We start from the raw sequence: 17540 nt of genomic DNA, 5'->3' as shown, positions 1-17540 counted from the left end.
GAAGAAAAAAGGAGGAAGCCAAAGCAGTGAGTGTAGACATATTTTCAAGGAGTTTGGGAGGAGAGATATAGGATGATAACTTAAGGGAAAGGTAGGGTCTAGTAAAGGAGTTTTAAGGATGGGGAGACGGGTAGGTTTGAAGGTAGTAGAAAAGGAACTAGATGAAAGAGAGAGATTGACAATTTGAGAGAGAAGGAGGATGAATGAAGTTAAAATCTGTCAGAGAGGATGAGGGGAGATGGGATCAAGTAAATATATAGATGGGTTAGTCTTGGCAAGAAGGGCCACATCTTTGGCTGAGACTGAGAGAAGATCAGAGTGAGATATGATGTTAAGATGATATGATTTTGAGATGATAAGAATGGGAAAAGAGAGAGATTACTTTGAAGGGCCTCAAAGGTCCCTAACTCAAAAAGGATAAAGGGAATGTGGGGAGCTTCAGGAGGGAAGAAGTTTAGAATAGCTTCTGTGGGGAGAGACATAGGAAATTAATTAGGAAGGAATAAAAGGACTATCTTGCTGCAGGGAGAACCTAGCTCAGGTTAGCTATTCCAATCAGAATGTTGTAGGATTCCCTCTAACTTTGTTAAGCAGTTTGTGAGTAAGAATAGAGGATGCTGATAGTGGGAGTAATCCAAGGCTGAGATTAAACAAAATAAAAGTAGCAATAAGACAAGGAGGCAAGGATTCATGAGTAGAAAATAGCAGAGAGGAGAAATGTCCATCTACAGGACTGAAGAGGAAGAAAGGAAGACAGTGAATGCAGAGCAGGGGTTATAACCTAAAAAAGTACAAACGCAGAGAGAATGGGGGTCTCAATGAGAGCAAAAAACAGGTCTAGGAGGAGTGAGGCTTAGAGAAAAATGGAATGATAGGAGTTTGTGGTTAGATTGGGGAACATCAGAATTTCTAATCCAGAATGTGACCATCCCTATGTGTTATCGAGGTAGAGTAAACTGAGGAAATGGGAGGTTAGGGAATTTAAAGGAACATCTACATTAACAGTAAAGTCCCCCAATAAAAGGGTAGGAGACAAGAAGGAGAGGAAGATGGTAAGCCAGGAGCTGAACTCCCTGAAAAAAATGTGAGACTGACCAGGGGGGTGGGTATATTATATAGTTATATGGTATATTATACCATATTATATTATACCATACTATATTATGCCATAATTTTGATTAGACAGAAGATTTTAATTGTGTGGACTTCAAAAAAGGAAGGGTTACTGAGTGAAGAAGGCTGGACATGCCATTAGAGAGCAAGGAGTATTCTGACTCCCCTACTAGGATCAGTATGCCTAAGGGTATGAGAGAAGGCACAGCCTACACTAGAAAGGACTGCTGGGGATAGTGTCAGAGGGGAGCCAGATCTCTATGATAAGTAATAGATAGAAAGAACGTAAGATGCTACATAGACAAATTAGAGACACTCCTTGTCTCTGAGAAGCTTGAATGTCTGCCATTCCCTTTAAGTACCAATAAAATGCCCCTGAAAGAAAAAAAAGATGAATTCAGTCTAACTTGTTCTTAATGAAAACATTCAAGGTCTTAGTGATCGTTTCCTTTCCTAAACTGTTCACAGCTGAATAAGCATGTCTTCATTGATGTGGGTGTCCTCTCCAACAATACAGCTTACAATTCTTCTGTCTCCCATACTGTGTTCATGGCTTGACAACTTCCCCTAGAAGTTTATCACAGGGTGGGATGATTCACCCAGCATTCAAGGTGCTGGGGACCTTGCTGGCTTTCCCCAGGTGGAGCACCTGGACTGTCCACTTGTTAGCCCTTGCTCTGACCACTGTACTACATCAACATCTTTGTTAATCATACTTTTCCCTGTTGATATGTTTTACTCCAGTTCTCTTAATTTCTTTTTTTTTTAAATTTTTAATTAATTTATTTAACTTTTAACATTCATTTTCACAAAATTTTGGGTTCCAAATTTTCTCCCCATTTGTCCCCTCCCCCCACCGCAAAACACCGAGCATTCTAATTGCCCCTATCACCAATCTGCCCTCTCTTCTATCATCCCTCCCTTCCCTTGTCCCCATCTTCTCTTTTGTCCTGTAGGGCCAGATAACTTTCTATACCCCTTTACTTGTATTTCTTATTACCTAGTAGCAAGAACAGTACTCGACAGTTGTTCCTAAAACTTTGAGTTCCAACTTCTCTTTATCCCTCCCTCTCCACCCATTCCCTTTGGAAGACAAGCAATTCAATATAGGCCATATCTGTGTAGTTTTGCAAATGACTTCCATAATAGTCATGTTGTGTAAGACTAACTATATTTCCCTCCATCCTATCCCGCCCCCCATTGCTTCTATTCTCTCTTTTGATCCTGTCCCTCCCCAAGAGTGTTGACTTCAAATTGCTCCCTCCTCCCATTGCCCTCCCTTCCATCCTCCCCCCCACCCTGCTTATCCCCTTATCCCCCACTTTCCTGTATTGTAAGATAGGTTTTCATACCAAAATGAGTGTGCATTTTATTCCTTCCTTTAGTGGAATGTGATGAGAGTAAACTTCATGTTTTTCTCTCACCTCCCTTCTTTTTCCCTCCACTAAAAAGTCTTTTGCTTGCCTCTTTTATGAGAGATAATTTGCCCCATTCCATTTCTCCCTTTCTCCTCCCAATATATTTCTCTCTCACCGCTTAATTTCATTTTTTTAAGATGATCCCATCCTATTCAATTCACTCTGTGCTGTGTGTGTGTGTGTGTGTGTGTGTGTGTGTAATCCCCACCCACTAACTACCCAGATACTGAAAAGTTTCAAGAGTTACAAATATTTTCTTTCTATGTAGGAATGTAAACAGTTCAACTTTAGTAAGTCCCTTATGACTTCTCTTTGCTGTTCACCTTTTCATGCTTCTCTTCATTCTTGTATTTGAAAGTCTATTTTCTTTTCAGCTCTGGTCTTTTCAATCAAGAATGCTTGAAAGTCCTTGATTTCATTGAAAGACCAATTTTTCCCCTGAAGTATTATACTCAGTTTTGCTGGGTAGGTAATTCTTGGTTTTAGTCCTAGTTCCTTTGACTTTTGGAATATCCTATTCCATGCCCTTCGATCCCTTAACGTACAAGCTGCTAGATCTTGTGTTATCCTGATTGTATTTCCACAATACTTGAATTATTTCTTTCTAGCTGCTTGCAATATTTTCTCCTTGACCAGGGAACTTTGGAATTTGGCCACAATGTTCCTAGGAGTTTCTCTTTTTGGATCTCTTTCAGGAGGTGATCAGTGGATTCCTTGAATACTTATTTTGCCCTCTGGTTCTAGAATCTCAGGGCAGTTTTCCTTGATAATTTCATGAAAGATGATGTCTAGGCTCTTTTTCTCATCATGGCTTTCAGGTAGTCCCATAATTTTTAAATTGTCTCTCCTGGATCTATTTTCCAGGTCTGTTGTTTTTCCAATGAGATATTTCACATTATCTTCCATTTTTTCATTCTTTTGGTTTTGTTTTGTGATTTCTTGGTTTCTCACAAAGTCATAAACCTCCATCTGTTCCATTCTAATTCTGAAAGAACTATTTTCTTCAGTGAGCTTTTGAACCTCCTTTTCCATTTGGCTAATTCTGCTTTTTAAAGCATTCTTCTCCTCATTGGCTTTTTGAACCTCTTTTGCCAATTGACTTAGCCTGTTTTTCAAGGTGTTACTTTCTTCAGCATTTTTTTGGGTCTCCTTTAGCAAGGCGTTGACCTGCTTCTCATACTTTTCTTTCATCTCTCTCATTTTTCTTCCCAGTTTTTCCTCCACCTCTCTTACTTGATTTTCAAAATCCTTTTTTAGTTCTTCCATGGCCTGAGCCCATGGTATATTTATTTTGGATGTGTGGGATACAGAAGCCTTGACCTCTGTGTCTTTCTCTGATGGTAAGCATTGTTCTTCCTCATCAGAAAGGAAGGGAGGAATTATCTGTTCACCAAGAAAGTAACCTTCTATAGTCTTATTTTTTTTTCCTTTTTCTGGGCATTTTCCCAGCCAGTAACTTGATTTCTGAGTATTCTCTTCACACCCACTTTGCCTCAGATCCCCCCAGCCAGCACTTGGGGTCTGAGATTCAAATCCTGCTTCCCAGCCTCAGGGCTTTGGGCAGAGGCAGGGCTGCTATTCAGTGTGAGATTAAGTTTAGGTGCTCAGGTGGGGGCAGGGCCGCCTCAGGGGGCTCAGTTCCCTCAGGGGGTTTATGCAGAGGCCTTCAACAATGGATCCAAGCTCCTGCCTGCTTTGGGAGCCCCTGTCTGCTGCCGCCCCTGCTGCTGCCTCCCGAGGGGGCCGAGTCATGGGGACACCCCACTCCCCTCTTGACCAGCCAAAGAGACCCTCTCACCGACCCCTGTCACCTGTGGGTGGAGGGACCTGCGCAGCCGCTGGAGATTCTGTCCCTGCAGTCTGCTCGGGTCTGCTCCTCTCGGTGCTGCATGGCCAAGGCAGGGCTGGGCTCTGCTCCAGGTCCAGTGCTCGACGAACCTTTTGCATCAGGTTTTCAAGTCTCTCTGGAACAGAAATCTCATCCTCTCTGTTGTCCTGTGGCTTCTGCTGCTCCAGAATTTGTTGGGAGTTCTTCTTTACAGATATTTTATGGGCTGTGGGTTCGGAGCTAGCATATGTGTATCTTTCTACTCTGCCATCTTGGCTCCTTGCCCTCTTAATTTCTTTACATTTTTTTTGGTAGCAAGACATTTTCCTGCAAGTGGCAATCAAATTGTGATGAGCTTGCAGTTCACTCCTTTTTGTAGGCACACAAAGTTTGTTAACTAGATTAGTTTCAATTGCAAAACCTACATCAGCTTCACAGTGCTCCCCTTCACTGCAGCCACTCCAGAAAAATGTGAAAAGAGCTACTGTTCTTTCAGGTCTAATGGATTTTGTGTTGTCTATAAGTGTGCAGCGCCAAAGGTGAGTGGAATTGTCTCCGTATACATTTTTGTGCATTGTTTTGTGTTTTGACTGCAGGGTGGGATCCCTGCATGCCAAAGTAATCAGGCCACAGTTGGGTAAGCAGACTTTTTAGGACACTTTTTCTAGCCCCTTACACCAGAAAATGAGCAGTGCAGTCTTTAAAAGGCTGCTCAGACACCCAGGGGGCTGCCAAATCTCATTGTTGCTTCCAGTGAGATGACCCTGTGGCCTGGGTTGCCTGTGTGCAGGGTTGTGACCACAGTTCCCAGTGTATTCCCACCTGCTGCTTTGTCACTTGCCTGTTGCCACAGGACTTTGAAATAGGTAAAAATGGTAAAATGATATGGGTGATATCTTTTGATTTATGTGTAAATTGAATTTAAGTGAAATTTGGTTGCCCAGAGAAGTTCATCAACATTGTACATCAATTTCAGAATGGCATGCTTGCCTGGGTCCTGAATAATGGACAATGCTCTTGTGTTTTCCAAGTTACCAATGCAGTGAAACAAAGCCGTGTTCTTGCTCCCATGCTTTTTAGTCTGATGTTTTCAGCAATGTTGTCAAATCTTTTTAATGAGAAAAAACATGGCATCAAGGTCAGCTACCATACCAAGGTAAAATTCTTCAACATGAAAAGGCTACAAAACGAGACCAAATTGGAGGGAGTGTTGTTGGTGCATGATTTTCTGTTTGCAGATGACTGTGCACTCAATGCAGCCTCTGAAGCTGAGATGCAACAAAGTATGGATCAATTCTCAGCTGCTTATGCTAATTTTGGGCTAACAATTAACATCAAGGAAACACAGGTGCTCCATCAGTCACCATGACACCATCCATATATGGAACCATCACTTACAGCAAATGGAGAAGTTTTTAATGTTATGGATAAGTTCACTTACTTTAGTAGTATACTTTCCAGAGATGTACACATTGACAAAGAGGTTGGCGCACACATTGACAAAGAGGTTGGTGCACACATTGCCAGAGCTAGCTCAGTGTTTGAGAGGATCTGAAGAAAAGTGTAAGAGAGAACCAAGTTGCTGGTCTACAGAGCTGCTGCACTGACCTCATTGTTGTATGCCTATAAAACCTATATAGTATTACCAGTGCCATGCCAGGAAACTGAATCACTTCCCTTTGAACTGTCTTAGGAAGATTCTGAATATCACCTGTCAGGAAAAAATACCACTGAGGTCCTTTCTTGAACTAAACTGCCAAGCATTCAAAATCTGCTGCAGAGAACACAACTCCAATGGGCTGGTCACAATGCAAAATGTATGCTTGCCAAAATGACTTTTTTATGGAGAAGTCACACAGAGCAAGTGGTCACATGGTAGGGAGTAGAAGCAATACAAGGACACTCTCAAGGTCTTTCTTAAGAACTCTGAAATTGTGTGACGTAGGAAATACTGGCACAGGACCACTCGGCATGGCTTGCCCTCATCAGAGAAGTTGCTGTGCTCAACGAGCAAAGCAGAGTTGAAGCAGTTTAAAAGAAACGTGAGATGCACGTTTGGAGTATCCACCCCAAATGTTCACATGGACTATCTGTGCCCAATCGGTAGTAGAACATTCTGAGCTCAAATTGGTCTGATCAGTCACAGTCAGAAGAATTGTAACTTGACTCTAACATAGTGATGTCATTTTGATCCTCTTCAAAAACAAAGGCCAACAACCAACATTTGTTATGTTGCAGGCTTCTCACACCTCTCTATTGCCGACGGGGATATTTATTTTTAATTCCTCAGACACTGTAGCATAGGATTCACAGTCATACAAAACTGGTAGGATATTGTCATTAAAAAAATAAGCATTTGTTTCTAGGAGAAGTTCGGGTTTTTTTTTTTCATTAAAAAAGTAAACTTTAATTTAAAAAATTTAAGTAGCTGCTTATGTGCTATATACTAATCATATAGACCCACAAGTACTATCAAATATTCATCCAGTAAGCGTCAGAATAAGAGAACAGCATTGGCAAATGACACTGATTGCTTCTGAGGGCAGTTATCTGTAGATGTCATAACCATAAAGAGGTCTACATATATATGTATCAAAGATGTAATAAATCTCCCAAGACTTGTCAAACGTGATGACTACTATCTCCCTTAGGTGATCCAAGTGGGCACAAATGATACTACCTGAGGGAACTCCCGGAAGGCATTACCAATAATTACAAAGTCTTGGGCAAAAAAGCAAAGACCTTAGGGGCAACAGGTAGTGTTTTCGTTGTTACTATTAAAGGCAAGGATTTCAGAAAAGAAAAGTAGATGTAGAAAATTAACAGTCACTTCAGATAATAGGTCTGAGAAGCAGGACAGTTTTGAAACTAGTACTATGTGCATGGGTGTGTGGGGGGGGTGCGTGTATATGTATGCATATATGTGTAGAAGTTTGGGTTCTTTAAAGGAACTGTACAATTTTCCCAAGGCAATCCAATTTTCTTCATCTTATTTAATTCTAGGCCTAATTCACTGTCCATTTATTTCAGATAAAGGCTGTCCATCTAAACGGCCCTCTTTATCATCCTGGTTTTTCCTCTGTGGATGCTCAGGTAAAACTCTGAGTAGCTACTGATCTTTCTAGGAAGCTCAGCAAGTTGTTTGCCAAGAGATCCAACTAAGCAAAGCTATTCCAAGATTATTTAAAGATGAAAATGGAAGGAGGACAAGACTAAGAAAAATGGAAAATATCCACAAATATTTTTATAAAAAACTTTTTGCACCACCAAGGTCAGTGGAACCACCATACTTGAAATCTAATGTCACAATCCTGGGTATACTTAAAGAAGAGGTAGAATTTATTTTTTTGGCAACTAATGATTTTTTTTATTATTTTATTTGTTTTCAGTGTTCTACAATCACTTTCATATAACTTTGATTTTTCCCCCTCCCTCCCTGAGTTGGCATACAATTTTATATAGATCCTACACATACATTCCTATAAAATATATTTTCACCTTAGTCACGATGCATAGAAGAATTAAAATGAATGGGAGAAATCATAAAACAAACCAAAACATAATACAAAAGAAAATGATTTGCTACATTCTGCAATTGAATTCCCTAGTTCTTTAAGAGGTAGAATTTATAAATAATAATAAAAAAGAACAAAATCAGGAAGACTGGCTGGTTTAGAGCAGATTTACCTAGTGGAGTTCTATACTAGAAGTGACACAAATGCAAAGGCACTGAGACTATGATTCATAAGGTTCCGAAGGAAGAGAAGACATCAAAGGCATGAAAAAACATCTGGACATTTGATTAACATCAAAAAGGTACACCTGAGAGAATATTAATAACTACAGCCTCATGTACCTACTTTCCCACATATGTGAAATTTTATGAAAGTAACATGCACAAGCATATCATAGGCATCCTCAGTAAAGGTATTAGCAAGGAGCAGGTGGGCTTTAACAAATTATATTCCACAGTAGTCTACATCTTTACCACACATTTGACTGACAGATATGGAGAATGCAAGACCCATTATACTTATTATTTGATTATAAAAATGAAAATCCTGCTTTTAAAGGCTTTCACAAACATATATCTAGTATACAACAAAATTATTCAGAGATTCCAGATAGTTAAACAAAGGTTGACCTAGCTTGATAACACAGGTCATTAATGTTAACATCAGGTAAGGCATAAAAGTGGTAAACATATGCTCTCTGAAAGAGAGCACAAATCTAGCTCTGTTAGAGTCCAAGTTTTAGAGAAATTCCCTATGGATAGTAAGGAACTCCAAATGCGCTAGCTTGTGGATGAGATTTGTGCTAGTTATATCAGGTCATGGAACAAATACTCATATACTATCCTTTCAATATGTAGGGTTCTAACCAGCCCATAGTGCGAAGGTTCCCTTTTTTGAAAACTAGGACAAAATATGAATGTCTCCAGTCCTGCAAGCACCCCGCCTGTGCTTCATGATTTCCAAAGATCAGTGACAGTAACTCAACAAAATCACACTCACCAGTTCTTTCATTAACCTAGGGTACAGTTCATCCAGGCTTGATGGCAAACTTGGTGAGGGCAGCACTGACAGCAGTCCTCACTTATCTTGGTTTTCTATTCCCTGCAAATAGTTTTTTGTTCTATCCTTCTCAGGCCAAACATCATTCACCTCGAAAAAGAAAACAAAAAAAAAAGTATGAATTGGGTAATGCAATCTTGTCATTATCTTTCATTATTATCGTATCAACCTCCAGCAGTAGTTCTTTCTTTGATTTTCCTCCTGCCACCAACAAGTTGGGTCCAGAATTAAACAGGAAGAGAAGAACTGTCTTAAAAATGATAATGTTTCTTTAATAAACTCTTTAAAAGTCTTTTTAAAATTCCCCCTTCTAACCTTCAGCATTCATCATGGGCCTTGGTTCATTCTAAACTCCTGATTTCTCATAAGACAATGTGTTTTTATTCACCTTTAGTTCCTTGCCCTTGCTTCCAACTTTCATATGCATGTTTCTAAAATCTAAAATGGTTGATGCTTCCCCTGTATGTCCTTTTTGGTCTCTTTAGACAATTCCCTTCCTCTTCTCTGCTACAATTTTGTGGAGGTTCCTATCCCTCTTGGGTCAACTTACCTTGAACATAGGACCACAGGATCCTACCTTTGTCTCTTCTCTGAAAGCCTTGAAATCTGTTACCCCCAAATCCACAGTGACTATCTGACTGTCAAACTCTCCTTTCCTCTATCATAAACTTTAAAATGGAGTAATCACTGGTAGTCAGTTCCTCCCAAGGTTCCCATAATTGTTTTTCAGCAATGAGGTTAATGAGTCCTGACTCCAACCAAAAGAAATAACATGACTATTGGAATAAGGTCGCATAATACAATCACCTGGTTTACACAGTAACATTCATAGGGAATCTACCCAATGAGTTCTAGAGACTTCTCCTAGTTCTTTGATATTTCACAAATACCAGCACAGCATATGGTTTATGCATTTGTTAGCCCACATTCCTAACATATGACTAGCACACTTCCTTTTCCAGTCATATGTCCTTGATTATGGCATTTATAACACTTGAAAATCATGTAAATCATGTATCCTACAACCTGAGGGTATAAACCCTAGGTCTTTCCACTGCCCTTTGGTCACCTACAGTTTTAATTTTTTGGAATTTGTGTGGCAAGAAGATTTGTAAACATACAGGATCACCAGGAGAATATCATTGCTGTTCAGTCTTTTCAGTTATGTCTGACTCTCTATAATCCCATTTGGGATTTTTTTGGCAAAAATACTGGAATGGTTTGCCATTTCTTCCTCCAGTTCATTTTACAGATGAAGAAACTGAGGAAAACAGGATTAAGTGACCTGCCCAGGGTCACAAAGCTAGTATCTAAGGCCAAGTTTGAACTCAGAACAATGAGTCTTCCTGGTTCCCAGTCCAGTGCTCTACACGGCACCACCTAACAATACCCCAGGAGAGTGTATGTGGTGTTAAACTGACGGACTTTTTTGTAGCAGGGGGCAGCTTGGGATTATTCTGTTTTAAAATACTTTCAACAAATCATTTCTGTTGTCCTTAGTCTTCCTCACAAGTCTCATGTTATTATGAACTTTAACATCCCAGAGATTACCTGACTAGGCAGATATTTTAGTTTTACCTTCACCACAAGGCCATGTTTCTCAATTCTCACACAGTTTGTCACATTTAAGTAGGGTACTGAATACACCCACAGAGACAGTAAAAAAAATTCATAACTGTGCATATGAAACACCTGAAATCAAACTAGAAGGGAAGATTCAATTTTCAGAGTAAGGCTAATTGATATTAATTAGCATTCCTACTCTCTACATTTGTTAGAGACCAAAGGGTTCATGCACAACATATAAATATCATCAGTGAGAGTACGTTAGGTTTAGATCTTTGTGATTTCAGCATATTTTCTTGCCATTTTCACAGGACTTAAGAGCATAGAGAATCTGTAGTAGTTCAATCCCTTCATTTTACAAATGAGGAAACTAAAGCCCAAAATGAGGAAGTTAAACAAGGCTCTGAGGAACATCAAAGGGTCATAAGGAATAAGAGACTCAAAACTGCTACCCTTTAGCAATCATATATTCAAAATAAGAGATACTATTTTGGTATCTACAGTACAATAAGGGGAAAATTAGTATCTTAGAAAAAGTAGAATATGTACTCCAAAGAGAACAAAGAGAAAAGGATTCATTTATATAAAAATATCTATAGAAACAGTTTCTGTAAAAGCAAAAAACAAAACAAAACTACGAACTGCTGAACAAATTATGACACATAATGTAATACTCTTGAGCTGTGAGAAATGATGAAACAGACAACTGCAAAGAAACCTGAGAAGTGTATGTAATGACCCAGAGTGAAGTAAGGAGAAACAGGAAAGCAATTTATGCAACAACAACAAAAACAATGAAAATAAAAACTATTAGAGACTTAAGAAGTCTGCTCAGTGCAATGACCAACCATAATTCCAGAGATCCCACGATGAAGTATAGTGCTTATTACCCTCTCCTGACAGAAGGGTGATGGTCTCAAAATGTACCATGAAAAAACTGCCCAAAAAACCCCCCCACAGCCAATGTGTGAATGCTTTCCTTGACCATGTTTATAAGGACTTTGTCCTTTTTTTTTAATATGGGGGTGGAGGGAAATGTGTGAGAGGGGAGTTAGTGATTGTGTTGTCCCTTCTAAAAAAAGAAGAGGGTCATTGAAGCATTTTTAAAATGCAATGAAAAGAAGGAAGTTCAAAAGGAAATAAAAAGAAGCAGGACATCTTTGAAGTAACATGTTAAATGTATTATATACTTTTTAAGAAAGCAAATCATATGCAGAATAGATATTCATTGTTTCACATTTAAACCTCTCTTTCTGTTCTATGTGGATATGTTCAGATTTTTGGTTAAGTTCAGAATCTTTTTTTCTTAGTTTCTTAAAAGAAAGAAAAGGCAGAAAAATCAGCTTTTCAGGAGGGAAGAGAATGCTTACAACAGAATGGCCCTGTCAATTCTTATCACAAACTGTCTAAGCTGAAAAGAACCTTGAAAGTCTTCTGGCCCAGTGGTCTTCAGAAGTAGGAGACCTGGCATGGCCCCAAAGGGGTGCATGATCAACCAGTCAGAAGGTAGAAGATGGGCAACATCCCACCCTCCTCAAAATAGTCAGTAGCTGGGCTTGTCTTCAACACAGCTCTTCCAGTAGCTATGCAAACTCCAACTTCTTTTCTTCTACACTGGGCATTGGCTCCTTAGAACTTGAACCCCAACACACATCAGCAACTATGCAGCCAAATTCTGGTGCCCTCCATACAAACACTATGCCCCCAAATCACCTTGCAACCATGGCAGGCATGCCTGGGAAAGAGGTGAATTAGGTAAGTTCTGCATTGTAGAGCATGGTCTTGTGAAGGGAATTATGATTTTCATATTAATCGATAAGATATATATACATATATATATAATGAATACTAATATTTAAATTTTTCAGAATTGCTTCTTTTAGGTTAGCAGTCAGAAGCTCACAATGCAACTTGAAATGATCAATCAAAACCTTGACTAAGCTCTCACAATCAATCACTGAATTCTTGTGCCTGGGTACCTTAAGAGAAGGGAATCAAAGATTGTAGAATCTGTTCCTGTCACAGAACTCTGGTCCTGCACCCCACTAAGTAACGACCCTCAAAGATCTGAACAATATTGCTCCCACAGGACTCCAGAATTGTTGTACAGTCTTCCACTTGTGGGCCTGTCATGGGAAACCACTCAGGGTCTGGGAAATGATGGTTTATAATCCACCTTCCCCCAACCTTTCCCATTGTGATTTATGTATATAATCTCTGCCTTCACTACAACAAGGTGGAATTCTGATCAGCAGAATTCCCAATTTGCAAATCTGTTCCTCATAATGAAACTAATTAATTAAACCACTACCTGATTACTGGCACTCCTGTCTCAAGGCCTGCTTGCATTGCTCTGAGCATACACCCAGGTAAGAGACTGCCTCAGTAAAATCCTGTTAAGAGTCTACAAAAGCCAAGTTTTCCTTTTTGTTTTTGGTAGGATAAAGTGACTCCTACAGGATGCGCAGGCAACAGATGATTGCAATCTGCATCCTAGCTATCTTTCCATGATCTTTCCCCCAAACCCACTCTTCTTCCAAACTTCTGTATTTCTATCCAAGGCACCACTATTTTTCCACTTACCCAGGTTGAAAATACAGCTTGTCACCCTGTGAGCCTCACTCTCTCTCACCTCACACATCCAGCCACAGCTGACAACAAATCTTATTATTCCTAACTCCACAGTAACTCTCACAGTTGTTCCCCTCTTCACACAGGCACCTTTCTAGCACAGGCCTTCATTTACCGCTTCCCTAGACCAGGAGTTCTCAAACATTTTGGTCTCAGGACTTTTCACACTCTTAAAACCCTAAATAACTTTTGTTTATATCCATTGATAATTAACGTATTAGTAATTAAAACTGACAAATTTTAAAAGTATTTTATTTGCTAATTCATTTAAAAATAATATAATAAACTAATACATTTTAACATAAAATATTTTATTAAAAATAACTATTTTTACCCAAAACAATTTAGTGAGAAAAGTGGCATTATTTTACATATTTTTTGTAAATTTCTTCAATGTCTAGCTTAATAGAAAACAACTGGATTCTCATATCTGCTTCTGTATTCAATCTGTTATAATATGTTGTTTTGGCTATACTATATGAATAAAATCTGGCTATGATAAGAAATATGTAATATTACATATGCAATTACATAAAAGATATGTGAATAGAAGGAGTATTTTAATTATGAAAATAGTTTTGACCCTTTGAAAGAGTCTCAGGGACCCTCAGAGGTCCACAGACCCCATACTTTGAGAACCACTGCTCTAGACTACTGCAATACCTTCCTAATGGGCACCCCTGCCTCAAGTCTCTCCCCTTTCTGCTCCGTCTTCCACACAGCTGCCAAAGAATTTTCCTAAAGCACAGGTTGAACCATATCACTTCTCTATTCAAATTCAGTGTCTCTCTATTTGTATGTAAGTTTTATAATTACATAATCATCAGTATGGTTGTACATGTATATAATCAATAAACAAGTAAATATGCATATTTTGGAGTGCATTCCCAATTTTTTTTAACTGATAGGAATGTACAATCCAAAAAGTTTAGAAACTACTGTATTAGTGGACACCTTGCCCTACCCACATCCCATACTCCACAGAAGAGTCAGTAGCTTTCAATAAGTGAACACTTTGGATGCATGGGGCATGGCGGGTAGAGGGGAGGGAGCTGGTAGTGATATGAGAGTGAAATGACTGGTCATACTGCCTCAGACTATAAATTCCCTTCACCACATCATTCTTCTATCTTCCATTACCATCAGCCCTTTTGGCCCCTGTTCTGTAAAATGAAGGGTTGGTTGGTTGGTTGTCCTTCATCTTCAAAGAGGACCAAAGAGGACCAAAATGACATCACCATGAAATTTCAGTGTGCCTGACTGTGGCTGATCAGACCAATATGAGCTCGGAATGCTCTACCACAGGTTGTGCACAGATAGTCTATGTGAGTATTTGGGGTGGATATCCCAAATTTGTGCATCCTATGTTTACTTTGTGCTGTCTCAATTCTGCTTTGCTTATAGAACACAGCACCTTTTCTTATGTGGGCACGCCATGCTCAGCGGTCCTGTGACCCAGTGTCTCCCATGTTGCACAGTCAAATTCAAAGTTCTTGAGAGAGACCTTGCGTGTCCTTGTTTCACTTCTTCTGACCACCCTGTGATCGACATAAAATAGTCTTCTTGGCAAGCATACATTTTGCATTCGAACAACGTGGCCAGCCCATCAGAGTTGCGCTGTCTGAAGCATAGTTTGAATATTTGGCAGTTCAGTTCGAGCAAGGACTTCAGTGTCTGGTACCTTATCCTGCCAGGTGATCCTCAGAATCTTCCTAAGACAGTTTAAATGGAAGCAATTCCGTTTCCTGGCATGGCGCTGGTAGACTATCCATGTTTCACAGGCCACTACCAAGGTAAGTGAACTTATCCACAGCATTCAAAACTTCTCCATTTGTTGTAGTCTATGGTTCTATGTATGGATGGTGTGGTGGTGGCTGATGGAGCACCTGTGTTTTCTTGGTATTAATTATTAAGCCAAAATTAGCACAGACAGCAGAGAACTGATCCATACTTTGTTGCATCTCAGCTTCAGAGGTTGTGCTGAGTGCACTAGGAGACATCATTAGCAGAAGCATTTCCACAACAGAATTCAAATTAAAAATGTTGGTATAAAATGCATCTCCATCCCAATACTTCCTCTGGCTAACAAATTCCTCTTCCAAGCATCCTCATCACTCAGTATCAGTCTGCAAAAGTGAAAAATCCTTCATGTGCTACCTACCTCCCTGCTTCATGAAAAATTAGATAAAAAACACATTCAAATCCTGAAAACCACTCTCTGACAATCTTAACTATAAAAGGCAAGTTATCTCAGTGCCCCAGTCAACTCTCAAAGGATAAGTTCTAACTTTAAATCTATGATCCCTAAATCATAAATGAGCTGCCAATCTGCACCAATAAAGGGGGTTTCCAATGAAATCACAAGTTTGAATAAAAAACCATCCAACTCAGCCTTACGCCTTTTTCTCTCTTCCTTACACTCCTTTAGCCTGCCTTGCTCTCTTTTAATAAACTCCTCATGGGTGGGGGCCAGGGAGGAAGGTGGAGAAAATTTAAAATGCAGAAGCTTATGGAAGTGAATGTTGAAAACTAAAATTAAATAAATTTAAACCAAAAAAACCCCCCTATACCCATAAAAAAATAGACTCCCTATAATTCTACACACTCTTTCCATCTTCTCACCCTCACAGAAACACGGCTTTCTCCTAAGACACATCATCCTCCAGCCTGGAATATATGCACTTAGCGCTGCTTTTTAGAAAATAGTTTCTTTCATAGTTCAGTTCTTATGCCATATGGTATGGGAAATTTTTCCTTAACCCCTTGTGGTTACTGTTGTCTTGTTCCTCAACTTATCTTGAGTGTGTGTGTGTGTGTGTGTGTGTGTTTCTATGCTGCATTCCCTCCCCACCCACTACACCTCAGTAAAATATAAGTTCCTTGAGAGCAAGGATTCTTTTTCCTTTTGTCTTAGTATGTCCAACCCTAATAAGCACAGTGCCTAGCACATAGTAGATATCTAATACATGCTTGCTAATTTGAGACCACTGACCTCCAGGTTCCTCTCCCTCCTTTCTCAACCAATACTTGACTCATAGTCTTCCTCTGTACCCCATATACCATGACCTCATTCTTGGTAATTTCAATATTCATGTGAATTCCCTCCCCTGAAACATCCTAGAATATCATTTTCCCCTACTCTCACATCTATTCTACCTCAGGCATCCAAAGCGGTTGGGCATCATACCACTGCTCTTGTAACCCATAAACGTTGCACACCTCTATGACGCTGAATTCTGATTGTCATCTTCCAACCTTTCACCCTTCTTAAATCGGCCTTCAGTTCTCCTGTGTTCTAGTCTCACTTGCCTTCCTTTCTAATCCTCCCCAAACTACTTTGCTCTCATTTTGCATAGCTCCTGGATACACTTATTTATGTACACATCTCCCTTTGCTACATTTCTTTATCTCCAGCACTTGGTACAGGGCCTGGCCTTAGGAGGTACTTAATAAATGCTTGCTGAATGATTGATTAGTGGACACCTAGAAAAGGAAGTGGTAAGAGAGTCAACATGACTTTAGCAAGAGCACATCATGCCAGAGTAACTACACACACACACACACACACACACACACACAACATACACACACACACACCTTTTTTTATCTATTTATTACTTTATATAAGGAGGGGAGAATATCTCATGCTCTCTGATATAAGAGATGGAGAAACATTTGCTAGACAATAATACAGTTACACAACTTCAGAACTGGGTGAATAGTCAGAACCAAAGTAAAATCATTAATGATTCAGTATCTTACTGGATGGAGATCTCTAGTAAAGAGAACAGGGACTTGGTCCCGGGCAATTTAAAATTGCTATCAATGACTTGGATTAAAGGCATAAATGGCAAGCTTACCAAACTTGCAGATGACATAGAACTGGGAGGGATGACTAACACACTGGATAGCAAGATAGAACATTGGGTTGGATTGAATATGATGAAAGTTAGTGAAGAGAAATGTAAAGAATTTGAGTTTAAAAAAAATATTTCACATGTTCAAGAGGTGTATGTAAACATACATACACAATCAGATATTTGTAAGTTCTCTAATTCTGTCTCATGTCTAAGTTTTGTTTGCCATAGTAAGATGATATGAAAGGTACCCTGGTCCAAGTGTCAGGTCCATCTTCTGACCAGGAGAGTCAAGAATCCAGTAACTTGATGAAGTTGGTTATCTAATTCTCAAGAGGCAGCTACAGAAAGAATACTAGATTTGAATCATAAGACCTGGGCCTGAGTGCCTGTTCTACCGATTATTAGCTGAGCCCTTCATTTTCCTAATTTGAAGATATTACCTGCCTCACAATTTTGTTGTGAAGATTAAATGAGAACATATGTGAAGTGTTTTATAAACCATACAATACTGTACACCTCAACAATTATTATCACTGTCATGATTGAAATT

At 39.4% G+C, this 17540-nt stretch overlaps 1 protein-coding gene across 2 annotated transcripts in view; it reads right to left on the bottom strand.

Moving 5' to 3' along the window:
- Positions 1-17540, bottom strand: part of HNRNPAB (heterogeneous nuclear ribonucleoprotein A/B) — an 86687-nt gene that overhangs the window by 65525 nt on the left and 3622 nt on the right. For both annotated transcript variants that reach the window (XM_072631203.1, XM_072631204.1), the window contains exon 2: positions 8874-9023. The gene's annotated coding sequence lies outside the window, so the exon portion shown is untranslated. The remainder of the gene's footprint in view (positions 1-8873; positions 9024-17540) is intronic.

Source organism: Notamacropus eugenii, chromosome 1 (genome assembly GCF_028372415.1).
Source record: "Notamacropus eugenii isolate mMacEug1 chromosome 1, mMacEug1.pri_v2, whole genome shotgun sequence".
NCBI lineage: Eukaryota > Metazoa > Chordata > Mammalia > Diprotodontia > Macropodidae > Notamacropus > Notamacropus eugenii.
The sequence above is the reverse complement of the archived record's forward strand: the minus strand, read 5'-3'. Positions and strand labels throughout refer to the sequence as shown.